Source organism: Trichosurus vulpecula, chromosome 7, assembly GCF_011100635.1.
Source record: "Trichosurus vulpecula isolate mTriVul1 chromosome 7, mTriVul1.pri, whole genome shotgun sequence".
NCBI classification, from domain to species: domain Eukaryota; kingdom Metazoa; phylum Chordata; class Mammalia; order Diprotodontia; family Phalangeridae; genus Trichosurus; species Trichosurus vulpecula.
In genome coordinates, this window is record NC_050579.1 from 154,386,246 (window position 1) to 154,414,077 (window position 27,832).

The window sequence follows — 27,832 nt, forward strand, 5'->3', positions numbered from 1 at the left end:
AATGAGCTGGAGAAGGAAATGGCAAATCCCTCTAGGATCTCTGCCAAGAAAACTCCAAATGGAGTCACAGAGAATCAGACATGACTGAAACAACTGAATAGCAAAAATTAGAATGCAAGTTTTTTGAAGTCAGGGACTGGCTTGTTTGAACATTATATATGAATATTGTTTCATGATAGATATGAGGAATTCAGAGAAATACAAGAGGAATAACAGGCAGAACCTGGAAAATAATGTATACAATGAATATATATGTAATATAAATGAAAAGAACTTTAAAATGAAGCTAAACACTGTGTAATTATGACCAATCTTGGTTTTGGAGAAGAGATCAGGAAATGCTTCTCCATCCTTTCATTAGAGAGATGGGGATATATGGCTGCAGATTGTTGCATATACTCTTAGATGTGGTCACTGTGTTGGTGAGCCCTGAAACATTTTCTCAGGATTGGTGTGGCCATTTTTTTTTTTTGGTCTCAGCTTATGATTGTATCAGTAAGAGGAATTTCCTGTATGGAAGCTCTTCCAATTTAGATAGTACTGCAACTCATCTGTAATCTATAGTATTGGAGAGTTATCAAAGGCACTGAGCAGTTAAGTGACCACCTAGTATGCATCAGAGATAGGAGTTGAAACCCAGAGTTCCTGAATCCAAAGCTGATCTTCTTATCCACTGAGCCATATAAAGGACCTAATAGTATAAAATATACTGAGAAATCCAAAATCCAGCACTGTGGTTTGTGAAATTCAAGATATTTATTTCTGGGGTGGGGATGTAATGGGGAATTGAAGAGTAGGCTATACTTGGAGTCATGAAGATCTTTGTTCAAATCCTATCTGATATGAGTTAGGTGACTGTGGGCCAGTGACTTAACCTCATTGGGCCTGTATTTCCTCCTCAGTCATGTGAGTATGGTAATAACCATAGTTCTTACATAACAGGGTTGTTGGTCTCAAATAAGTTGATATTGGAAAATCATTTTGTAAACTTGATGATTTATATATTATATTATTTATATAGTTTTTAATCATAGAAAAATAAAGTCATTGGTATTGAGCACATATCTATTAACATCCTGTTTTTGATATGGGTTGTTTACAGTAATTACAGTTTATTTGTTAGACAGCTGGCCCTAGTTAAGAGTCCAACCTATGGTTGTCGGTGGATAGTTGGGTTTTTCCTCCCTTTATATGAAATTAGGGCAGTTAGGTGGCACAGTAGACAGAGTGCCAGCCCTAGAGTGAGGAAGACTCATCTTCCTGAGTTCAAATCTGGCCTCAGACACTTACTAGCTGTGTGGACAAGTCACTTAACCCTGTTTGCCTCAGTTTCTTCATCTGTCAAATGAGCTGGAAAAGGAAATGAGGAAATGGCAAAGCACCAAAGATACCACTAGTATTTTGCCAAGAAAACCCCAGATGGGGTCACCAAGAATCAGACATGACTGAAACAACAGAACAAATATGAAATGAGGGGTTTTTCTCTATGAGCATAGAACTTGCTGCCTAACTTCTCATTGCCACTCTTCTGAGGTATCATATCATGTTCCAGGCATTTCACGTTAGACCAAGAGTTCTTAACTTTTTCTGTGTGATGGATCCCTCTGTCAGTCTAATGAAGCCTATGGACTCCTTCTCAGAAAGATGTTTTTAAATACCTAAAATGAAGCACATAAGATTACAAAGGAAATCATTTATATGCAAATAAAATCATCAAGATTTTTTAAAGGAGTTCACAGATTCCCAGTTTAGGTATTCCTGTGTTAAATGTACCTTGATTTGACATATGAGATGTAATTCTATATAATTGATACCAAAATCACTCTCTTCACTCTTTTTTCTCTCTCTCTCCCTCTCTCTCTCCTTCTCGCTTTCCTCTTTCCTCATCCAGCTGACTTCTTTCTGTCAATGACATGAATATTCCCCTAGTCATTTATGGCTGAAAAATTTAGGATTCTCTTTTGGTTCTTTTCTCTTTTGTGTTTCTTTATATCCTATCAGTCACTTAGTCCTATTTCCATTTTTTTTCCTCAAAATGTCTCTCATTGTAATGCAAATTAAAACAACTCTGAAGTATGGCCTCACATTTATTGGATTGGTTAACATTACAGAAAAGGAAAATGACAAATCCTGGAGAGGATGTGGAAAAATAGAGACGCTAAATCCCTCACTGTTGTTGGAGTTGTGAATTTGATCCCATTTGGGAGAACAATTTAGAACTATGCCCAAAGGGATATAAAGCTGTATACTAGGTCTGTATCCTAAAAAGATCAGAGAAAAAGGAAAAGGACATACATGTACAAAAATATTTATAGTAGCTCTTTTTTGTGGTGGCAAAGAGTTGGAAATTGAAGGGATATCCAACAATTGGGGAATGGCTAAACAAGTTGTGATATATGATTGTGATAGAATACTATTGAGCTAAAAGAAATGACGAGCAGGATGGTTTCAGAAAAACCTAAGAAGACTTGTATGAAGTGATGCAAAGTGAAGTCAGCAGACCCAGATAACCATTGTATACAGTAATAGCAATATAGTAACAATGATTAAGTGTGAAAGACTTAGTTAGCTACTCCAGTCAGTATTTCTAAGACAATTCCAAAAGATTCATGATGAAAAAATGTTCTCAACCTCTAGAGAGAGAATTGATGTACGTGAGTGCCATTTGAGGCATATTAATTTTTTTTTGCTTCTTTATTTTTCTTGCTTTTTTTTAAACATGGCTAACATAGAAATATGTTTTGCATCACTTCACAAGTATAATGGGCATCGTATTGCTTGCCTTCTTAATGGGTGGGGAGGGGCTGGAGGGAGGGAGAGAATTTGGAACTCAGAATTTTTAAAAATGAATGTTAAAATAAATAAAAAAGTGTCCCATATTCTTCTGTCATCACCCCAGGCTGGACCTCAATCACTTCAGCCTAAAATACTGGGACAGATTCCTAACTGCTCTCAGTGATTTGTCTCTTTTCACAAATCTCTACTGCCCATTACTGCCAGATGTGTCTTCCTTTAAAAACACTGCTGTCATCAGACCCTCCCCTGCTCCCCAGTTTTCTACTGCTTCAAGCTTGAATGCCTCTGCCTGCATTTCAGTCCAGGGAGAAATAAATTAGCCAACCCTATTTCCCAAGACGCCCTCCCACCCTAACTCATACCCTCAGGTTTTTGTTATACTAGTCACTACACTGTTCCACAAAGACATGATGTTGATTTCTACCTCTTCCTTCACTCATTCCCTTTGCCTGGAATGCTTCCTCCTCAGGCCTACCCAGATCCTGATTCCCCTGCCCTCACTTATTTCTCTCTTCTGAAATTCTCTAGCATACTAGTCTGTACCATGTAATTAAGCATTTAGTCATATGTTGTCTTATTTTGTTCACTCTTGTTCCATGGGTTTTAGCTTCATTTACCCATTTAGATGGTAAGCTCAAGGACTGGAACTTCACTGGAGAGACAACAGAGTAAAATGGAAAGATTGCTGGAGCTTTGGTCCAGGAACCTGGGTTCAAATTGCACTCTGCTACTTTTTAGCTGTGTGACCTTGGGCAGGTCGTTATCTGTCTTATTTTCCTCCTTTAAAACAAGAGGGCTCAACTACTCTTCTCCAACCTCCCTTAAGGTTCTAAAATCATATTATCTTCTATTTCTTCTCTGTTTTTCGTTTCACATAGCCCAATGCTGAGAACCTAATAAAAGCTAAACAAATTCTTATTGATTATGTGAAAGTAGAACTTTTGTAAACAGAGTTATTCTGAATGCATTAGAGGAGCTGGGTTTTAGACAAATTCGGGAATCCCTTTGTGAAGAGAATAACCAGCCCCCTGATTTATCTCCTTTGTAAATTCAGGGTTTTGTATCTATTTCTTGTGTATGCGCCTTTGTGTATGAGAGGCAATCCCATGTACAAATGGACTGTGAGCTTTAGTGGAGGTGGTCATGGAAGTTACAAAGGGTCCCCTTACAGAGAGCTGTAGTCAGCTGCAGATGTGCTGTATTTTCTCCCAAGCGGAGCTAATTGCAAGTAGGAAATGTGGCTCTTGGTCACAGTAGCTGCCAGTGTTAGGAGCTGAGGATAAAGTCATTATCTCTCCTCCATACCCTTCAAATGTTTTCTCTTGACTTGTTGGGTTCACTGCTTCCTGATCTACAGCGAGCTTCCTTTCCCCAGCCCTTCCAGTTTTGCCAATAACAGGCTCAAAGGGGAAAAATTAGCTTGTCTTTTTTGCCATCTGCTCTCCCTGTCTTCTCTCCTGTGATCAGTAATTTCTTTTTCTTGGACTGGCTTCTTCCCTGACATTAGTCCCTTTGCTCATTGGTTTTCTGTCCATTTCCCCCTCCTTATGCCTTCTTTTCCATCACCTCACTTCTCTCTTCTTTTCCACCCTCCCTCCACAAAAGAGAAACAACAGCCTTGTTTTGAGTCTGCCAGACCCTTTGGAAGAAAGTCAAAGGGATTAGAACACCTTCAGGGACAACAGTTGGAAGTGAGTTTCACAAAAAGGATCAGGTAGTGGGTTGTAACAGGGCCTGCATGATGCCCGCCTGATGAGAGGAGAAGGCTGCTGTACTTGGGAATCCTGGGTTTTCAGGATCTTTATCCTTCCCACTAGTGACTAGGCCTTGTTTTTTTTAATGTATTAGCCTCTTGCCAGACTCAACTTCTTCATTTTTCAAACAATTGGCTTTAGATTTGGAGAAAATTTACTGAGGATGGAAAGATGCAGGGCTGTAGTCTAACCAAATTTTCCTTTTTCAAGTGAAATGGCTTATCCTGTCCTTCCCTTCTGGCTGCATAAATTATAGCTGCAATACACTGCAAAAGGAAAGAAAATCCTTCGCCTGCCCTCCTCCCTAATCTTTACTTTTAACCAAATCCCCCAGAGCTTCACAGGATGTAGACATGAAAGTGACCTCAGAGATCACCTAATCCTTAGAGATCACCCCCACCTACCATTTTATAGACGGGGAGAACATAACATAAAGGTTATGTAACTCGCCCAAGGTCACACAGTAGCTGAATCAGATTCCAAACGAGGTCTTCTAATTGCAGATCTATTGTTTTTTGTTTTTTTCTCAATACCTGGCTATCCCACTTGAGTCACCTCGGTGGCCCCTGCAACTTTGTTCTAGCCAGATCTTCAGTCTGAAGAAATTAGACTTGTTTGGACTCATAGCTTTAGAAACTCTTTTAACATTTGGTTATAGATATAGTGACTTATTTTGTTTCTTTGCCTTTAAATAACGGGAGTTAATCTCGATATCGAGTGAGCCCCTTAATCTCCTTCTTCTTTGCATGTCACAGGTTGCCTTCTCTATTGGATTCTGGATTTCAGCAATTAGCCTCCCATTGTCTTTTCAGGAAATGACATCTGTGTGACTTCTGGTGTAGGCAACTGGTGACCTCTATGGTTAAAATAACTTGGAATGCTTTTTTAGCACTTCCTCTGAGTTGGTCATATAGACTGGATGACTTTGAGAGTTTTCTGGAATGTCAAAAAGTGATCGACTGTTATCAGTGTCTTGGGTCACTAATATAGGGAGCGCAGTGCATGAGCTGAATGCTTCTGAGTCAAAATTAAAGCCCTACACTCTTGCTTTTCGATTCTTGGTCACCTGGAGCATTTTGTGGAACCCCTGTGCCTCAGTTACTCATTTCTATTCTGGATATTTCTTGAAGACTTAAATAAAAGGAATAGTCCAGTTGAAAATGTATTTTGCAAACAAATGTTAAAAATTGTTTTTACATGTAATTGGGAGAAAAATAAAATATTAAATTAAAAAATATTAAATTAAAAAATCTGTAAAGGGGGGTTAATAATAGCACCCACCTCCCAGGGTTGTTGAGGATCAAGTGAAATATTTGCAAAGTGTTTTGCAAACCTTAAATCACTATATAAATGCTACTGTTGTTGTTCTGGTTGCTGTGGTGGTTGTTCTGGCTCCAAGGCCAGCTCTCTATTGGTTAGGACAGGCTGTTTGTCTATCTTACACTAGAAATGCTTAATCCACGTAATTCCAATTCATCTAAATGATGCACATCTATCGTTCGTGCCAGGCTGTCTGTCTATCTTGGACTAGAAATGTTTAATCCAAGTAATTCTAGTTCATATAAATGTTGAACAATTGCCAAAGAGGAGGAGATTGCCATTAAGTTGAGAGAAACAACAGAACTTGTGGCTATGTACTAGAAAACAACAAAAAAAAACTATCAGTTGTGTCTGGTTTTGTGAACACATGGGATAAACACTGACTTCTGATGATCTCTGCACCAGAATATATTACATCAGAAAAGACATTCTAGTATTGAAGCTTGTGTAATGAATAGGGAGCTAGCCATGGAATCAGGAAAACCTGGTTTCAAGTCAGGCCTCTGAAAGATACTGGCAGTGTGACCTTGGGCAAGTCACTTAACTGCCCAGTGCTCATGCCCCACACATGTCTCTAGAACTATAAATTATAAAACAGTTACTGATCTGCATTACAAGAGAGAAAGTACCCCACATAAGTAAAATCACAGGTCGTTGTTCTTCAGTCATGTCTGACTCTTCGTGACACCATGAACCAAACTGTCCATGGGGTTTTCTACTGGTAATGATACTGGAGTGGTTTGTCATTTCCTTCCCCAGTCGATTTTATAGATGAGAAAACTGGCTTGCTTAGGGTCACACAGCTAGTAAGTGTCTGGGTCCAGATTTGAACTCAGGCCTTCCTGACTCCAGGCCCAGCGCTCTATTCACTGAGCCACCTAGCTGCCTACAAAAAAAAAAATCACAGCCCCTAAATAATAAATTTTCAGTAGGGGCTTAATAAATTCGTAAGGAATTGAAAATAAATTTAAGTTGTGAAATGGATATAAAATTTCCTCAGTCTTAAACAGCATGTTTTAGGGCTGATCTTTCTTTTCCATATTGCTATGTCCTTAGTCTTAATTATCTTCTAAAACTACTGGATGTGGGCAGGGTTATTTCCCTTTTTATACTAAGTATCACTTGACATGATGTCAAACCTAGTAGGCTGCCAAGGATAATTTCTGCTTATGCGAATGGACGCAGGTCCCTTTCAAGTTATGTTTTCATGTTGAGACTCCCTGTGCACACAGAAATTATCCACTTGGAAAAGGGATCATTCTGTTGGTTTTCTATTCATTCTGGCTTGGAGGAGCCCTCAATCCTGAGCCTTTTGGACCAGTAAATAATGTCCATTTTTCTATTCTTTTTTATGTACCAGAACCAAGAAATAAAAATCCTGAGGTGGCTCTTACATTCTAGCAAAACCAGACTGCTGTCTGCCCAGAAAACATGACTTGTGCTCTCTTGTCCCCTTACTTTTTGTACAGGCTACTTTCCATGCCTGAAATGTTCTCTTTCCCCTATCTTTGCCTGTTAACCTACTCATCCTGTAAAGCCCCACTCCGATTTTATGAAGACTTTCTCCCTCCCCTAATTTTGGGACTTTTTGGCAGCCTTTATTCTCTATTACTTTATACCTTAGCTATTTGCGCCACATAGCTGATTTCTCTATTAGACTATATTAAGCTCCATGAGGACAAGAAGGCCGCATGATGTAGTGCAGAGGCATCAAACTCTCTGCCTGCAAAACTCCCACGTGAGATCTGAACTAGATCAAAATGTAATTGGAAAATGTTTAACAAAATAAATAAAAATACAATATAACATAGATAATGTTAACTTGTGGTATTCATAGGGATCCATTTCTTTAATGGTATAATGGAAGAATAATCTAGGTTCAAATGCAATGGACCTCTATGAAGACGTCCCCTGTCCCTTTTTAGTTATGGCCCCCTCCCTTCCCAACCTTGGACAAGATTTGAAATTTTACATGTGGTCCAAGGTTGGAGGTCTTGTCTCTGTTCCTCACACAAGGTATACCTTCTCTCATCTCTATGCCTTTGTGTGGGTCATTCTGCATGCCTGGAATGTACGCCCTCCTTAACTTTTCCTAAAAGAATTCCCCTCTTCCTTCAAGACATGGTTTAAGGCTTAATCCTTTTATTTATGAAGTTTGAATTCAGGCAAAGGGCCACACTTGAGGACCTAGAGGGCCACACGTGGCCTCAAGGGTACACATTCTCCACCCCTGGACTTTAAGCAATGATTCTTGCATGAAACCTCTTCAGATCCAAGTCCATGGGTAATGATTTCCCTCCCAAACTACCTTGTGTTCACCTACCATTTTATTGGGCATTTATTCCATCTATGTTTCTATATGCATGTGTTATCTTCCTGAATCAAATGTAAATTCAGGGTAGGGATTGGTTCATTGATTGCATTTGCATCTCCAGCATCCAGCCCAGTGACTGGCACATAGTAGGCATTTTTATTGATTAGAAGAGATGGAAAGTTTAGATGATGTCGATTGCTTGCACTTCTGTAGTACTTTAATGTTCACAGAGTACGTACACCTCTCATGTGATTGTCACAACAACCCTGGGAGTTTGGGGCTACTCTCATCGTCACCATTTTTCAGATAAGGAAACCACAGCTCAAAAGACTTTTGAATGACTTTCCTCCTACCATCACACAGTATACTTTGCACATAATAAGTGCTCAGTAAGGTTTTGTTAATTGAATTGAATCTATGGTGACATAAGAAGAGCTCTATGTGGTGGAAACTTAGCGTATTTTCCATTGTAGTCAGTTTCCCACAGTAGTGATAAGTGGAAAGTTTGATCACATTGAGTTGTTTCTCTAGTAGTGATAATGTTTTTTTTTTTCACTGATCTATCCACTTTCCCACCTGGCTTCCTTTGTGACTAAGAATACAAATTATGAGACCCAGAAAGCTGAGATTAGAGATTGATTTAGAGTTTTCTGGTAGTTTTCAAAAAAAAATGGCCAGACAGGCCAGTAATGCTTTGTCAGAGGTGTTACAGTGGACATACTTTTGGGTATTCTTAGGTAACCACTGAGGTATTTTGTGAAAATTTGAAAATTTTGTGATTCCTGGGTCCCTTCTCACCTCCAACCCTTAGAATCTCTGCTTCCCTTCCAGGGTTAGTTTAGTCTCCACCTCTTATAGGAGACCTTTCCTGATGTCCCAGTTGTTAGTTCTTTCTCTCACCCCCTGAAATAGTTTGTATTTATTTAAATATGTTTTGGATTTATATATCTGCACATATGTATCTAGCACAGGAAAATGTCAGCTCACTGAGGGTAGTGATTATTTTATTTTTGTCTTTATATCTCCAGCACCATGCACATAGTAAGCATTTACCAAATGCATATAGAATTGAATCAAGTGTCTAAAAAAAAAGTGTTTATCAAATACCCATTTTCTATAGATGACATTGTGGGAAATATCATAGAAATAGAAAATATGGCCCCTGACTTTAAGTAGCTTATATTCTGAATAGGGTGCTGAGATTCTTATCTCTTTGTATTCTGCAGACAACACAAACATACCTAAGATTAATAGGGCAATAAGTGAGCCAGGATCTTGGAGAAAGACTTATTATTCCTGGTGTTTATCTTGTGTTTTTGTTTTTTGTTTCTCCTATATGGTCAACTACTGGAGGTATGCAAAAAAAAATGCAGTTCAACCATTGTCAACTCAATTTCCAGCTTTATTCCTTTATCGTACAAATTTTTCAGGTCCATAAATTTTCATTTCCTCGTGCACCATGACTACTGCCTAATGATCATTAATCAGTTAGCATATGGGTCTGAAATATCAGTGAAAGACATTCCAAATAGAAGTCGTATAGGTTTGATAAGGTTGCTGGGGAAGGAGATTGTTATAGATTCTTCGGGTAAAGCAATATGAGTCAGATTATTGCAGCTTAATGATGCTTTTCTCACTCTCTATGTGGTATTGTGTTTCAGGACCAGCGCTACAGCTGTGGTAGAAGAAATGTGGTGTATATAAAATTTGTGATAGCTGGGAGAAATTCTGGTAAGTGTTGCTGCATTTATTCCTAATAGCTTTTGTTAGATGATGGGGGCCCATAAAAGATGGTTGCTTCCTTGTTCTTTGCCTCTTTAAAATCTGTGTTAAGCTGAGAGAAGGCAAAATTTTATGATGATGAAATGTAGCTCTGCTTCTGTGTTTCCTGTTAGTGACTGCAGTTTTTGTCGCTGTGACTGTTTCTAAGGAATATGGTGTTTCCTAGGTATAATGAGGATAGCCTTCTGGGCCAAAGGCAAAGGATATTGTTGACAGCTTAATTTACTTAGTTTCTTGTGTTTTTTCTGCTATTACTGTACGATCAAGGTAATGAGCCTCTTTGCTGAGAGGATAAAAATGAAAGACACAGAGATAGAGAGAGAGATAAAGGGGTAGAATACAGAGCAGAGAAGTCTTGAGATTCTGTGTGTTTGAATGTTATTTCAAATTCATCTGCTTAGGCAGAGGAAGAAGAAGGCTAATTGCATTTGGGGCATGGAGAATTGGAGGGAAACAGAATGGCTGGTAGCCATTTAACAGACCAATATTAAAAGACCATTGGGACAAAGTGCCTCCCGTTTGACAAAAATCAGTGAACATTTATTGAGGGCCTACTCTGTGACAAGCAGGGAATACAATCCCTGCCCCCGAAGAGCTTACAGCTTACAGCTCTGGCTCTAGAGTCTGGGGACCCAGGTTTAAATCCTCACTCTCATGCTTACTCCCTGGACAAATCCCTTATGCTCCCTGGGTACTCTCAGCCTCAGTTTTTCCATCTGTAAAATAAGAAGGTTGGACTCAGCAGCCCTCTGAGATGCCCCTTCTGTCTCTAAATTTATGGTCTTAAGACTAGACGAAGCTGACCTCCAAAACCTGAAAAAAAAATTCATGTTTTCTCATGTGTAAAATGGCGGGGGTCGGGGGGTGGACAAGATGGCCTTGGGAGGGAGGTCCCTCCTGGCTCTAAATTTATGGTTGTATGACCTGGGTGTAACATTATAGAAGACAGTGCTAACAGGTTGAAGCTCCCCCCAACAGGCTGGACAAACTCTAGAAACCAAGCCCCCAGAGGAGCACAAGTTTTGTGGGAGGAGAGTCAAAAAAAGATTGGTTCTATCCAGCGAGATTTATCATTAGGTCCCCAGTGCAATTAAGATCATGGAATCAAGGATGGAACCAAGATGGCAGAGTGAAAGGTCTTGGAATCATAGACTTAGAGCTGGAAGGGACTTTTTAAGCCATCAAATCCACCCTTTTACATATCGGGAAACTGAGGGACAAAAAGCACCTAGCTTGTAAATGTCTGAGGTGGGATTTGAACCCAGGTCTTCCTGATCCCCAAGTCCAGCACTCTGTCCATACTGCTTTGTCCAAAGATGATAATAACATTCACTCCTTACTGTACTCTACAACTAGCCAGGAGGTCTTACGTTGCTAATCTTATTTGCCAAAGAACTGGTCTGGTTCTTGGCATTGGTGTCTCAGAGTAAGTATATATAACTCACTGCCTCTTCCTTCCATTTATTCTGCCACTGAGTCAAATCACCTTGGTTTGGGTTTTGTTTAAATTTGGAAATTGGTGGAATTTCATTTAGAAGCAAATAAGGTGAATTGTTTTAAAGGGAGGAGGGGAGGAAGTAGATTGAACTCTCAGCTTCATACTGCCTGACAGAGACTTCCTGTGTGGGAAAAAAATGTAGAAAGAAAAAAAGAGAGAGAGAAATGCAGGAAATGAGTAGGGCAGGTTTACATGACCAAGGCATTATTTTCTTGGAGGTGATACTTTGATTTCCAGCCTTTTTCACCTTCTCTAAAAGCTAGATGATTTTCTGAAATTTCTTAGGCATGCACTACAGGGGAGTTTGAAAGCCACTTAGTACTAGAACTTTGATCTGTGTGTAGAGAATTGTAGGAGAGATACAACAATGTGTTAAAGGTTCAGACTGTATGCCTGGAGTTAATAGCTTTATTTCAAAGCCTGGTACTCTCATTTCATTGAATTTTGTTTTCTTTTTACATATAAACTTTTTATTGATAGCTTTTGTTTTTATATAACCTACATTTCCCAATACATGCCTCCCTTCTCCCTCTCAGAGCCATTCCTTATAACAGGGTTGTCCAAAATAGACATGCAGCCCACCTTAAAGCATAGAAATTTACATAAATGCTTTAGTAAATGAAACTTATCTGCTGCAGAGCTCTCACTAAAATGACAAATCAAAACATATTGTCTATTGTTTCAATAAAAACCTAAGGTTGGACAGCCCTGCCTTATAATAAAGAATTTTTTAAAAGAAGAAAAAAAAGTTGGTAAAACTAACCAACATATCAAAAAAAAGTATTGCATTATATTCAATGTTCCACGTCCATAGTCCCCCGCCTCAGCAAAGAAGCAGGGAAAGGTGCCTTCTGATATGTCTTCTGTGGAGCCTTCCATGAAGTTGCTGTGCATTCAGTTTTGAATGTCATTTCGTAGGATCTTAGAAAAGGAAGAGACCTTAGAAGTCATTGATTTCAACCTCCACGCAATATGGAAATCCCTTCCACATCATCCTTGAGAGATGGTTATTCTCCATCTGGTTGAGAACTTCTAGTTGCAGGGTGCTCCCTTCTCTGTAAGGTAACCCTATTCCATTGTTGGACAATTCAGTTTAGAAAGCTGTATAACTCTGAAGGCTTACATGAACTTGTCTAGAGCAGGGCTTCTTAAATTTTTTCCATTGGAGACCCCTTTTCGCATTTTGGCAGCATTCATTGGTGTTGTGTGGTGTGATGGCGTGCACATGTTGTGTGTTTAGAACCAAGGCTGCGGGGAAGTTGCCCGATGCGACACAGGCAAGGACTGAGAGAAACACCTCCGATTCATTACCTGTTTGATTTTTAATTAATTTTTGGTCCTTGCATGTTCAGAAATCTTTTACTATTGCCAAATTTTTCTCAACCCTCAGTTTAAGAAGCACTGGTCTAGAGCAGTAGTTCTCAAAGTATGGTCTGTGGATCCCAGGGATCCCCAAGGTCCTTTCAGGGAAAGGATCCTGTAAAACCATTTCCATAATAATACTAGGATATTATTTCCCCTTTTTATCCCTTTTTATTTCTTTCATGCATGTACAGTGGGAGTTTCTCAAAGGCTATATGACCTGTGAATTAAAGATTTATCTGTAAACACGAAGACAGTTAATATATGCAGAATTGCACTTTTGCATTACAGATGGATAAATCTACAGAAATGCCAGATTGGTATTTTCATTGTGCTGTGTTTATCTATTATCAGTACCAACTAATCATCAAAGACATTTTTTTATGTCTATGTTTGGCAACTAAACTGAATGGTGCCGAAATAGTCAAAGTGTTGAATAACTTTTTAAACTTCACGGTTCAACTGGAACAACTCTGTTGGCATTTGGGCTGTTGACGAAAAAGCAATGATAGGGAAAACTACCGGCGCCGTAGCAGGAATCAAGGTGGTGGCACCAAACTGTACTAGATGTTATTGTGTTCTCCACTGTCACAAACTTGCAGTAAAAAAAAAGAGAAAGAAAGAAAAGAAAAGGCCAGTTTCCTTGATTCCAAGGACATCAGTAATGTTCTTGATAAAGCAACAAAAATTAATTTATTAAATCTCAACCCTTCAGTGTACTTCTTTTTAATATTCTATGTGATAAGATGAGAAGTGTGCATTAAACACTTCTGCTTACTTGAGTACCGTGGTTGTCTCAAGGAAAATCACTCACGCAATCGAGTCATAACCTGAGCTAGCCAATTTTTTTTCATGGAACACCATTTTCACTTGAAGAAGCAACAGTTAAACTATGATTATTCAGACTTGAGTATTTGGCAGCCATTCTTTTTTAAAATGAATGAAGTGAGCCTATCACTTCAAGGTAAAGAACTGACAGATTTGTTGCCAATGAAAAATTTTGAGCTTTCATGCAAAAATTAGAATTTTGGAAAGCTTATATCTACCACTGTGAGCTTGACAGCTTCACATGACTTAAACACTTTTCTGATGAGATCAGTGGTGATATTAATGAATGTGATTTTTTTATGACATTTGGAAGATTTGTATAAGTTAGTGAACCGATATTTTCCAGATGACCAATGCATTATCTTATAAAATCATGCATCAGCAAATGATTGCCAATGGATTTTAACATAGCAAAGTACAAAAGTTCATTGATATGGTTTCAGATTCCACATTGCAGCTAACCTTTAAGAAACTAGCTGAATTTTGGTATAGTATCAAAGAAGAATATCCACAATTATCTGAAAAGTCTATTAAAATACTCCTATCTTTTGTCCAACTGTATATCTGCAAGACGCTGGATTTTCTTAATATACTTCAACCAACATAACATATCACAACAGATTCAATGCAGAATCATAAATTAGTTCAGTTTTAGACATGTTAAGTTTAAGATGACTATGGTACATCCATTCTTCCTTTATTAAGCCAAAATCTACTTCCGCATAAAGGTCTTTAATCTGAAGCAACATCAGCATAATTTTTCTACATGATATCAAACAACTTTTTAGAGCTAGAAGGGACATTAAAGATCATCTGGTCCAACTTTCTTAGTTTATAGATGAGAAAACCAAAACCAAGGGAAATTAAATCATTTGTCCAAGGTTATATAGTTAGTAGTAGAATCTAGAGTAGAAGCCAAATATCTGAACACTCAGTCCATAGAAGCTATCTTCAGATATTTAAGATCTGTCATTTCCTTCCGGACTTCTCTTCTCTGGGTTAAACATTCCCAACCCTTTCAGCTGTTCCTCTTATGCCCTTGATTCCAGCCCCTGAATTACCCTGGTCTCTCTTTTCTTGGAAATTTTCTATGTTGTTAGTATTCTCCTAAGATGCAGTGCCCTTAAGTCAACTCTGAAATTCAGAGATGGCCTGACCAGCACAGAATGCTATGAGATTCTTGCTTTCCATCAGAGGCTGCCTAACATATTGAGTACAGAGCTGGCCTCAGAGTTAGGAAGACCAGGGTTCAAGCATTATTGGGTGAGCCTTAGGCAAGCCACAGCACTCATTGTCCCAGGCGTTTCTGATCTGCATCGCTAGAGATAGGAAACTAGGAGCTCCCGCTACAATGAAATCATGGTCTGATCACACAAAAATTACATTCTGTAATCTGGCTACTGTATTATTCAGTGGTTTTAATATGTATGTACTACTCTCTTCTTTCTTCTCTTCCTCCTTCTCCTCTTTCTCCTTCTTTTCTTTCTCCCTTTCTCCTTTCTCTTCCTCTTTCTTCACTTCCCTTCCCTGTCTCTTTTTTCTCTTCCCTCCTCTCTCTTGTCTTTCTTCTTTTCTTCTCCTTTCCACTGGTCTTTCTCTTTTCTCTTCTTTCTTCTCTTCCCGTTCTCCTTTTCTCTTCCTCTTTCTTCTCCCTTTCTTTCTCCTTTTTCTTGACCTCTCTCTCCTTCTTTTCTTTCTCCTCCTTTCTACTGTGCTTTCTCCTTTATACTTTTTCTCCTCTTTTCTTCTCTTCTCTTTCTCCTTTTTCTTCTCTTTCTCCTCCCCTTCCTCCTCTCCCTCTTTCTTGTCCTCTTTCTCCTTTTCTTTCTCTTTTCTACTCTTTCTCCTCTTTTCTCTTCCTCTTTCTTCTCTTCTCTTTCTCCTTTTTCTCCTTCTCTTTCTCCTCCCCTTCCTCTTCCTCTTCTCCTTTTCTTTCTCCTTTCTACTGCTTTTTCCTTTCTACCCCTTCTCCTCTTTTCTCTTCCTTTCTTCTCTTTTCTTTCTCCTTTTTCTTTTCTTTTTCCTCCTCCTCCTTGTCCTTCTTCTCTACTTGGATTAGGAAGGATTTCTTAAGAACAGTTCCATTAAGGGTATGGAAATATCAGCAGTCACAGAGCCATCAGTACTTACTTTTATACCACTCTAGCATGCCCTTTATATATCATCACCACAAATCTTCTAAGATCCATTTTCAAATTCAGATAATTTATTGAGTCATAGCAAATTTGCAGCTCTTAAGCCTTGTGATTTCATAGAAAATCCTAGGGTTTTTTATATGGTTTTGATGAAGTGTAGGTATTTTAGGGGGGGTGCATAATTAAAGTAATTGTAATGTATTTTGGAAATTCAAAAATATTATCACTTTAATGATGTATGTTATATATCTTAATATATAATTATGTTAATATGTAACTAGAAAATATAAATTATATATATTTATATACTATAATTAGAAAATAGTTTGGTTTTTAAAGACCCCACTGAATGAAAGAGAATATTTGATTCATCCCCTTGCCTCCTGACCTGACGTGAGTAGTATAAGATATGTAGCTGAAAGGACACATTAGTGATTATCTAGTTTGACCCCTTTATTTTACAAACGAGGATATTGAGGCCTACAGACGTAAAGTGGTTTGCCCAGACTTACACATCTGTCAATGGTGAGATTTGAACTCAGGTATTGAGACTCCAAATCCAGACCTAAACTGGGTAAGCCCTCTGGGGTGACTAAATACGTGGCTGTCAACTGAGACCGAAAAGTGATGACTCACAGAGCCCACATGTTCCCATTATTAAACCAAGTGTTGTTAGACTCATATTTTAAAAATTCAACTGCTGGCTTCTTTAAATATGTTTGTCATTAGATAACTTCCTAAACGAAATGGTATTTCAGTTAGGGCTAGCCCTTACATGCATCAAGCACAGTGATTCTGATGTTATGAATATGTGCATGGGGAAGAGGGAGATCTCATTACAGATGAAGTATGGACTAGGTATTTTGGTACTAAGCGATGTTTATTTTCATCACTTTGTAAGGGATATTGCAATCTGTCTTAAAGAGAGGCAGCAGTCAGGACTTTGTAGTCTAACGTGGCTGTGTTTGCTGAAGCCGAACCTTTGAAGACAGCACATGTTAGGTTGTGATATAGGGCAATCCACCACCAAGAACAATTTACTTAATTATGGGCTTTATTTTGGGAAGGTAACTATTCCTTTTGTGAAGGATATTTTGGGATTTACAAACCCAGCATCCAGGCCAGTATTATCTCCCTAGTAAAGGATGTGGTGTATATATCTGTGGACATAAATATCCTTCACCAAATACTCTGCTATGATATTACTTCAACTCATCTACCCTTCATTTTTCTTTTTCTGGTAATCGCTCTCTTTCCTCTGGCATGGACTTTAGGGAAGTGCATTCAGGAAATCAGGAGGAGAGAAAAGAGTACGGGGAAAGATTTCATTTCAGATGACTACGACTGGAGCTATTTAGACCTTAGATTAAATCAGTCTGTTCATCTTAAGGAGAATGAATACCCAAGAAGGTATCCAGACTGAATAGGATCAAGGTCTTCTAGCAAACATTTTTAGAATGCTATGTTTATAGAAAAATGGGCATCAATTGTCTCTATTTTCCAAGCTCCAGGAAAAGTCAGCCCAAAAGAGGTTAGAGTTCTGAGCTTACAGTCAGGAAAGCCTAGGTCCATAGAGCCTGACTCAGACCCTTAAAAACTGCATGGCTATAGGCAAGCCACTTAAGTCACTCTCAGCCTCAGTTTCTTCACCTGTTGAATGAGCAGATTGGACTCAGTGCCCCTCTGAGTTTTCTTCTAGTTCTAAATTTATGATCAAGGACCAGTGGAAAAAAAACTGATAAGCAAGTTCCTAGGAAAGTAACTTTTTGAAAATAAAGGCATATTTAATAATGGTGTTATTTCAATACTGTTCTGTAGGTCTTTCTTGTCCTTTCAACACAACAGCCCTGGGAGGTAGGCTTATGGAATGCATTTTATGAGGAGGAGAGGTGCAGATAGACTATGGAGCCTGGAGTCAGGAATGTCTGGGTTTGTTTAACAATTAACTTTCCAAGATTAAGGAAAAAAACATTCATGATAGACTTTTAAACTTTATCTGCAGTATTGACATTTCCTCCATCATTTCCTTTAGTCTAAGGCTGGCAATCAACAAAACAATAAATCCAGCTCTGGTTTGTAGCCTTTGTCCATTTCCAAGGTGGAAAGGCCCCCATTCAAAATTTAGCAATCAGTTTGGCTATCTCCAATGCTTGCTCAGCACAAAGCCTGACACCGAGTAGGTGCTTAATAAATGTTGAATGGGTCACACGCAGTAGGTGCTTAATAAAACACACTCTGACACTAGCTGTGTAACCGTAGGCAAGTCGTTTGACTTTGCTGAGTCTAACAGTTCTCCAAGGTCTCTTCCAACATGAAATCTATGATACCTATGTAAAGCTTTTTGTTTGTTTTTTTGGAGGCAATGGGGGTAAGTGACTTGCCCAAGGTCATACAGCTAAGTAAGCAAGCCTCTGAGGTTGCATTTGAACTCAAGTATTCCTGACTCCAAGGCTATGCCACCTAGCTGCCCCCATGTGAAATTATAGAATGATTTCAGTCTGCATTGGTGGAGGAAAGTCCCACGTAGGGCCACCCACATTGTTAAAATCACAGGTCTTGATATATTAGCTTATATGGAGAAGAAACACTGAAGCTGAGATTTTAGGGACAAGGTTAAGCATAACTTATACTAGAATTCCTCTCTTAATTCAATTCTCTTTGCAGTGCTATTTCTACTAGATTTCACTGCCTTTTTGTGACAAGAATGTGTTTTGCCCAGAGGAAGGTGGGGAGGGTTCAAACAGGCATCACTCACTGTTCCTTTTGGATTGTGAATTTTGATCCCTGAGGGCATCTGATCCCTCTCAGTCACTTTTTAATCAATCCCACATGGAGATAAGGTGTATTTTTCATTATCAGAAAGATTTGCTGGATCTTAACCCAGACTTTTTGATGCTGCACTAAGGGCATCTTCTTTTGTTGCAGATAAAAATGTGTGCATTGGCCATCTGCAGTAACAGTTTAAAACTAAGCAACTGCCTAGTATTGCCTGTGACATAATTTTCATCTGTAACAACTTTCACAGGCACAAATTATATACATATTAAGGGAGAGTAACCTTTTGGAATGGGGCCCAGTACATTCATTGCCATGTGGGTGAGCTAAATTTTCTGGGAGGGCCATTGTGCTTTTCTTTTTTTATCTTTTGAGAATATAAATATATACATATATATATATATGTGTGTGTGTGTGTGTGTGTGTGTACATATATATGCGCATATATATGTATACACACACATATATGCATATATATGATTAAATGCATACTAATGGCTGACATTTATATAGAGATTTTAACATTTATAAAATACTTTGCATGCATTATCCCATTTGAGCTTCACAACAACCCCATGAGGTATTCCCTAAAGGGGCCTATTTTATAGAAGTAGAAACTAGGATCCTAAGCAGTGAAGTGATCAACTCATGGTCACGTAGCTAGTAATTATCTTTGGTAGGATTTGAACTCTGGTCTTCCTGATTCCTAACTCCAGCAGTCTTACCCACTGTACAAGACTGCCATCATTAAATTAAAACTAACTTAATTAAATGTATATAAAAAACCCAAAGGCTTTTGGATTGCATTTCCACATTTTTTGTGAAATAGAAATCAATCCACTTTTCTGAGTAGATCTTTTTTTTATTGGGGGAGAAGGGGAAAAGGAAGTTTTAAAGATTGTTTCCCTATGTCACTCAGGCTGGAGTACAGGAGCTTACTCATAGGCCAAGACCCACTCTAATCACTATAAGAATTTTGACCTGTCAGTTTTCTGACCTCAGGCAACTTTGCCCTTCATTAGGGTGTTTAGTGGCTACTTGGGTTCCAGAGGCTCACCACATTAGTGCTAAATTTAGTTCAGAAAATTCAGACACCAGATGGACCTAGCCCACTGTAGCTTAAAACTCCTTAGCTTAAGAGATTCACCAGCCTCAGCCATCCCAATACCTGACATTACAGGCATGCATGGCTATGCCTAGCTATTAAACGAATCTTGCTGTTCTTAACCATGCCAAACACATTGTTCAGTAAATGGTGATAATGCCCAACTTGGACAAATTTAAATTAAATTATAATACAGAATTATAATAAACAAGTTTGCAGACATATTTCAATAGCCTAAGACAAGGAAGGGGTAGAGATAAAATTTAAGTTCTAACATAATTTTCCATTATTTTAACTCGTTAGTCTTCATAAAGATCTCATGATGAACAAAATAAGAAACATAAAGAAAGTGACTTCTAAATTTGGGCAGCAGATTAGAGAATGGACAAAAAATAGCCAGCACAGGCACAAGATTTGTTAAAGCCTATAGATTTGACTATTGAGAAATTTTCAGGCTGTCTTTTATTCCCACTGAATCTAAGAAATTTGCCAATTCAAGGACAGCTCAGTTGCATAAATTTGCCATTGCCTCATTTGCCCCTTGATACTTGAGCCTGTCTTTAATAATTATAACTAGTTACATAAATTTCTCATTTTAAAATGGTTTTAAATTTTCTTCTCAGTCTTCCAGTTTTGAAATGTTAGTGATATCCTCTTAACAAGCTAGCCATATGTCCATGTTCCACCAGTACGTGCAGTTTTATATAAATTTCTGAGAATCCATTCATTCATTCAGCAAATTTCTACTGAATAGGAGGCTGTGTCTTCACTACAAGTGTATCCCATTTTAAGGAGGCCTGATCCATTAATCCAAATGTACAAAATAGATAAATTTGGCCAGAGTAGGAGATTATTTGCATTACCAAAAGATTCCTTATTTTACAAAAACATTCCCTACAAGGTTTCTTTCAGATAAGAACAAGAAAGGAATAAGTCTGTGGACTAGGAAGGATGGGTGTTAACATATGAAAGAGAGAGCACCAAATTATTCAATTCCTATTTTCCTTCTGTCTTCTCTGTGAATGGAAGATGATTGAAACCCCAAATTAGTGAAGAGTTACTTGAGAGAGCATTTGGCTGCTCTTTAAAAAAAAGAAAGAAAGAAAGAAAAAACCCACCACTCCCAACTTTTCAAATGTCGTTTGCTGAATTATTTACTATAAGTAGTTTTTGAAGAATTGTGGGGAAAATTAGATACATGAAGGTTGGAAATGGGCAAATGTTATCCTAATTTTCTTTCTTTTTTTTTAAAAATCAGTCAACAAGCATTTATTAAGCACTTACTAAAAGTTTACAGAATGCAGTTTTTAAAAAAAAAATTTAATTTTAAATTCTAGCATTAACATCTAGCCTAAAACTGGCTTGGCTGTCACATCTTAAGAAATATTCAACCTCACTTCCTTTCTTTCACTTTATCCTTGTCTGGGATGGAAGCTAAACAAAGACCCTCAAACTTCTAGACTGGTTGATCCAATTTTCACAAAGGGAAAAAAAGTGAATTCTGGAAATGACCGTAGTAGGCTGACTATTGATGACTCCCATGCGTAGCTATCCATGCAATCCTTGTCTCCGTCCTCAGTGCTAGCCATTTATCGTCCACTGCCTATTTTACTTTTCCAGTTAGGTTTCCCATAGGCATCTCAGACTCATCATGTCTAGAAGAGAAATTCATTTTCTTTCCCCCCTAATGTATACTTCCTCATTTCCATCATCCTTCCAGGCACAACTTTAGAGTCTTCCTTGACTCTTTACCTTCACTCATTCCATATATCCAACCGATCAGTTGCCACACCTTTGTGCACTCTGCCTCCACAACCTCTCTGCCATCCTTCCCCTTCTTTCTTTCCATTCATGCCGTAACCAGCCTAATTGAAATCCTCCCCACATCTTACTTGTATTGTTGGCAATGGCCTTCTTGGTCTCCCCTGCCTCAGGTGTCTCCTCCTCTCTAGTCCACCATCCACATAGCATTCCAAGTACATTTTGGATCAATAGAAAGAAGAATTTTCTTCTTGAAAATGAAATTAGCTTGCCCATGAGAGAAGCAAAGATTGGATCACCACTTGCCTGGGATGTTGTGGAGATGGGTTGTAATAGAGTATCTTAAAGGCTGGTTCTACCCCTAAGATAACAAAAATGTTGTGATTGCAAGGTGCCCTAATATAGTGAATTTTGAGCAAGATTTGATAAAATTGCATGTAAGTTTTCAAAACAAACCTCCTTATAAATCTACTGTATTTGTGGAGGCAACAGACGTAACCAGGATGTTTTTGTAAAGTCTTGACCAAGAATGCTTTGTTTTATCTTTATCATGGAATATAAATTTCCTTTTAAAAGGCAATCCTACATTTTCAAGGTTTGACTCAGAGGCACGACAGAAAATTTTGTTTTCATAACCTAAAAATTAAAATGGAGGAAGTACTTTTCAGGTAGATTATAATTTTCATACACTTGAGAATTGAATACTTTTTTTCTATATTAAAAAAACTTTGAATCCCTTTAAGCAACAATAATAATAGCTAACATTTATGTAGCACTTTAATTGTGCAAAGGTCTTTACGAACATTGCATTTGAACCTCAACACAACCCTGGGAGGTAGGTGCTATTATTATCTCCATTCATAGATAGGGAAACTGAGGCAAACAGAGGTAAGTGTCTTTGAATGGATTCGAACTCAGATTTTCCTGAATCTGGGTCCGATGCTCCATCCACTGACTCACCTAGCTGCCTATTTAGTTCTGAAATTGTAAAACTAGTATTAATGGCCATGTTAAGCCCTATAATGCTTCTCATACTTAACTTATCCCTTTCAGTGGTATTGCCTATAGAAAATGAATTTATACTTACTAATGTATTTTAAAGGGCATCTTATCTCTAAGGCCCCTCCAGATTGTCACCAATAGGGCATCACTGTATGTTAGGGTAGAAATGACTGGAACTTTTCCAGGAAGTAGCTACTCCCTTCTGGAGTCTATGCTAAAGGAACGGAAAAGTGGGCAAACTCAGGCATACATTCTAGAATTTTAAAGAGCCGATATCAAGAGATTGAGACAAAGGATGTGCGGGATCCTGTAGGACAGAAAGTCTGCAGGGGAAACAAACAAAGGGAGAAGTAGGCTATGTTCAGAAGGTGATGGGGTGTGGAGTAGGGTGGGGGGAACCATGATGAATGCCAAAGTGTGGTACAGTCCTGTTAAGAATAGGGTCAGAGGGCTAAAGTTCAGCTTACACTGAGGCCAGTGAGGACAGGATTGGTTTCATTAATTATGGAAGAGCAAATTAGGGATAGGATCACTAACAGAGAGAAGGGAAAGCTGTTTAATTTCCTAGTTTGTTCTGTTTCCTCCGCAAAGGAGGAACAAAAAGGCTGTCAACAAAAAAGGCTGCTAGGGAACTGATCCCTGAAATAAATAAGGAAATAAAAAGGGAGCACTTTTTAACCCTTGAAAAATCCAAGTCACCTGGCTCAGGTAGATCACATCCTTTAGCTACTTAAAGGGACGTGTGCCTGTCATTACTGAGTCAGTTGTTGTCTGGTTAACATGGAAATGCCTTAACTTTCTGGACCCTGATGTAATTAGTTATCCAATTTAACTGGTTTTGTCTAATCCTCAGTTTTAAAATGATCAAATCTTCAGAGCTAGTTTCGTCTCTAACGTGTCTTCCATTTTCTAACCTAACCTATGTAAAGGTGATCATCCCTATCATCCTTCAAGCATCTTTGCCCTAACCTATGTTAATATAGCCCAGTGTTTTCATTCTGCGTTAGTAAGGCTATCTCATTTAAGTGGCATCCAAATGAATTGGTTTTTCCAATTTTTTACATTTAGTGGTATCCTCTCCCAGGACTTGACCCACAAATATTCTCTTCGCCATATCTTTACAACACTGCCCAATGGCAGAGAACATCATATTTAAAAAGACACATACTGCCTTTGTCGGGGTTCATGGGCATTTAATTTATCCCCTGACAAAATTTTTAGAAGACTATGTGGTCAGCCCACCCTTGCTAAGAGAACATACATTTCAAAATGCATCTCGATTTCATTTCTGTTTCATTGTGACTTCTAGGAAGTCATGGGAATTGCTAACGCAGTCACAGTGGCTTTACTATTGTATCAGGTGGTCACCACAACAAACGAAAAAACAGACCACCAGAATGGACCAGAGATGCTGGGTGCTGGTTGTTGTTGCTGTTATTTTAAATAGTTACAAAGAAAGGTTCACTGGTCGGGGGAGAGGTATGTTCAGAAGTGAAGGTGCTATAAAAACAAGAGGTGGTTTTTTTTAAGAGAGACAGGAAATAGTAAGAAGATAGATAATCCAAAAAAAGATGTGTACTTTTTAAAAATTAAATTAAATGGGGGAGGGTGCCATTTAGCACTAGATAATCTTGAAATTCTCTTCATGCCCTAATATTCCATGTTCTATAAGGGTCCTTTCAACTCTCATGTTCTTGCTGTATATTCTGAGTTCTGTCCTTGCTATAATATTATCTATGCCACAGCCATTTTCAGCTCTTATGTTGTACCCAGAAAAGCTAACATGCTCTTGGACTGCATTGAAAAGTATGTTGCTGTTCGGTCATTTCAGTTGTGTCTAACTCTTCATGACCCTATTTTAGGGTTTTTTTGGCAAAAATGCTGAAGTAGTTTGCCATTTCCTTCTCCAACTCATTTTATAGATGGTCAGACTGGGACAAACAGCCCAGGGTCACACAGCTAGTAAGTATCTGAGGCCAGATTTGAACTCATGAAGATGAGTCCTTCCTGATTCAAAGACCAACGTTCTATCCGCTGAGCCGCCTACTTGTGCTTTGAGAGGCATAGCTTTCAGAAATCAGTGGGCATTGTTCTGCTGTACCCTGTACTAGCCAGACCACATCTGGAATGTTATGTTCAATTTTCATCAGTTAATGAGCACTTATTAGGTGCCTACTCTTTGCTGGTCACAGGTGTTAAGTACTGGGAGTACAAAGAAAGGCAAAAGACAGTCACTGCTCTCAAGCTAGAAGGATTCTCTAGAAGCTAGAGAATGCCCACCAAAGAGAGACCAGAATAGCAAAGGGTGTTGAGTTCATGATTTATGGGGATCTATTGAAGAAACTGGGGGTGATTAGCCTGCAGAAAAAAAAAGACTCCGTGGGATTGACTCTGTGAAAGAGACTTGAGAGGACAAAGAGAAGTAGGGTTTTTTCGTTTTTTGTTTTTTGGAGTGGGGAAGGCAGGGCAATTGGGGTTAAGTGATTTGCCCAAGGACACACAGCTCGTAAGGGTGTCAAGTGTCTGAATTCAGATTTGAGCTCAGTCCTCCTGACTCCAGGGCTGGTGCTCTACTCACTGCACCACCTAGCTGCTCCAGGCTTAGACTTAATATAAAAAATAAAATGAGAGCTACCCAAAAGTAGAACGAACTGTGTCAGGAGGTGATGAATTCCTTTTTTCTTGGAGAACTTTAAGCATAGGCTAGGAGGACCACTTCTCAGGTTTGGGGTGATAGGGATTCTTATTCAGCCACATTCTGGACTCAAGGTCCCTTCCAACTCCAAGACTGCAATTCTATAAAAATTCGGTAAAAGTTCTGTTAATTATGGCATACACAGCAAGCAAAGTGGCACAGTGCTGCTGTCCCCTTAAAGGCTAGCAATATTGTCTGGACAGAGGCTTCCTGTGTCCTTGGCTGACTCTGATCAACTATCAGTTTAACGACCAGTCAGATAAGTGAGTGCCCATTAAGTGCTAATTTAAAAGGCTTTGAAGGTTTTCTTGGCTCATAGCTTGTCAGGCTGAAATAGACAGGTATACACAACTATTGCTTGGTTTTGCGTGGTTTTGTTCTGATACCAATCGACAGAGAAATCAGGACAACAGTGGCCGTATGTAGCAACCTGAAACATGGTTGTTAGAGCAACAAAATGCCTGAAATTTAAATTATGTTAAATTACAGTTACCCCTTCTATATCATAGGGGCTAGGGGCATGGCTTCCCCACGATCTGGAAAATCTACGTAAAACTTTTTGGCCCTCCCTTCCTACCAGAGAAGAAGTCTGAATTTTTTCTTTTTTTGATGGGGTGTTTGTCGTACCCTATTGTAAAATTTGGGTTGATTTTATATAACACTATACATATATTTTATGCATTTCTGAGTTTCTAAACTTTTTCTGTGTCATCCACTGGTCTTTGCATGTCTTCTGTAGCTTCTGCAAAACTCCCCCAAAAAATTCCCATTTAATTTCTTATGCCGACCCACAATATATTGAAACTTCAATGGGGAAAGTCATGATGTGGAAGAGATAACTGTGTTGTGCACAGATTGAAGTGACCGTGAACCTTAGTGCAGCATGGTACCCAGAAAGGGCACAGGAGACACCTGGGTTGAATCATTCTAGGTGGCACAGTGGGTAGAGTGGTAGGCCTGGAGTGAGGAAGACTCATCTTCCTGAGTTCAAAGCTGGCCTCAGACATTTACTAGCTGTATGACCTCGGGCATTTAACCCCATTTGCCTTAGCTTTCTCATCTATAAAATGAGTTGGAGAAGGAAATGGCAAACCACTCTATTATCTTTGCCAAGAAAACCCCAAATGGAGTCACGAAGAGTCAGCCCCTACCAGATGTGTAACCATGAGCAGGTCTTGCCGTTCTAATTGAGAACTGAAAAGGATCTTAGAGACATTCTAATCAGATCCTCTCACTTTATAGAAATGGGAACCAAGGCCCATCTAGGTCAAGTTAAGATGTCCGTGGTCCCTTGGGAACCAGAATTAGAGTTCAAATTGAGTGACTTCAGAATCAGGTACACTGTGGTGCTCCCTCATTTTATAGGTAAAGCAACTGAAGCCCCAAAACCTTCAGTGACTTGCCCCATGTCACGCAGGGAAGCCAAAATTTAAAGGAAGGATTAGATTCTAAATCCATTGTTCATGAGCCTCAGTTTCTTTATCTGTGAGATCTTACCTCACAAAAGTCAAATGAGATGTCTCTAAAGACTTAAAGCTCATGTATAAAGGCTATATATATGTATATATATGTATATGTATGTATGTGTGTACACACACACACACACACACACACGTATATAAAAACATAACTGCTAAGAGACACCCAGGGCCTTGCTGGCAAATGTTTAACAAACTGGTTCTTGCGGGGAGAAAATTACGTCTGATGTACTTTTTAATTTAATCTGCATCATTAACATTTTCTTCATCAGTTTCTTAAGTCTAGACAGTCAACAAAATAATAAATCAAGCCCCGATTTATAGCATTTTCTGACTTCTGAGGTGCAAATGCTCACCTCAAAATTTTAACAGACATCATGGGGCCCATAAGAGCTGGGTCTAGCACACCCCTGGAGATATCAAGTAAAATTAATGGCAACTACACTGCTTAATGAATTTTTCCACAAACACTTTACATTCCCTTCTTACATTACGGTCTTATATCATTTGTTGCCTCAGATATTTAGAAGGTTAGCTCTTTAGGGCCTTCCTCAGAGGGCAGAGTTCACTTTCCTAAACTAGCATGGTAGCTATTCCTTTAGAGAGATGATATTGTAACTGACTTAAGCCAAATGTTGTATTTATTGTCTTTAACCTTACTTAGCACCTACCTCCCTGTGTGCACCACCTCACAACTCTGGCTCCCACCCAGTTAACACCACCCACACCCACCAACCCACCCATCCACCTTCTGTAGAGAGGCAGACCCTGTGTTTTTAGCACCAGAAACCAGAGGTGCTGAGTAAGCTGCTTTTACCTGAAAGACTCGTGCAAATGATTGGTTACCTAGTGGTTTTTATTGAGCAAACATCATGAGATTTTGAAAGACCTCATTATAAAATGGATGCAAGTACTGTTTTGGTTTGTATTTGGCTCAGTGCTTATAGGAGAAAGGAAAAGAAGACATTATTATTCATTTCTTTGCTATTCACTGATGCATTTTTTAAATCTAGAGTTTCTTTAACTATCTGATAGGCTCAGAGACAACTGTTTACATTTGATTTGCAGATCTGAAGTGAAGTGCACATATTTTCCTTGGCTTATCCAAATGTTAGAATTTTTTTTACATTTTTCCATGAATCCTTTAAGAGTGACTATAGTCTAGTAGTTTCACCCATATTGTAATGAATATTCTTTTGTGTGTGTTTTAACTGCATTAACTATTTA

General features: G+C 38.7%; 1 protein-coding gene across 5 annotated transcripts in view; it reads left to right on the forward strand.

The window, feature by feature from the left end:
* The window catches only part of FYN (FYN proto-oncogene, Src family tyrosine kinase), a 300,014-nt gene that overhangs the window by 114,993 nt on the left and 157,189 nt on the right, over positions 1–27,832 (forward strand). For all 5 annotated transcript variants that reach the window (XM_036766548.1, XM_036766549.1, XM_036766553.1 and 2 more), the window contains one exon: positions 9,846–9,915. The gene's annotated coding sequence lies outside the window, so the exon portion shown is untranslated. The remainder of the gene's footprint in view (positions 1–9,845; positions 9,916–27,832) is intronic.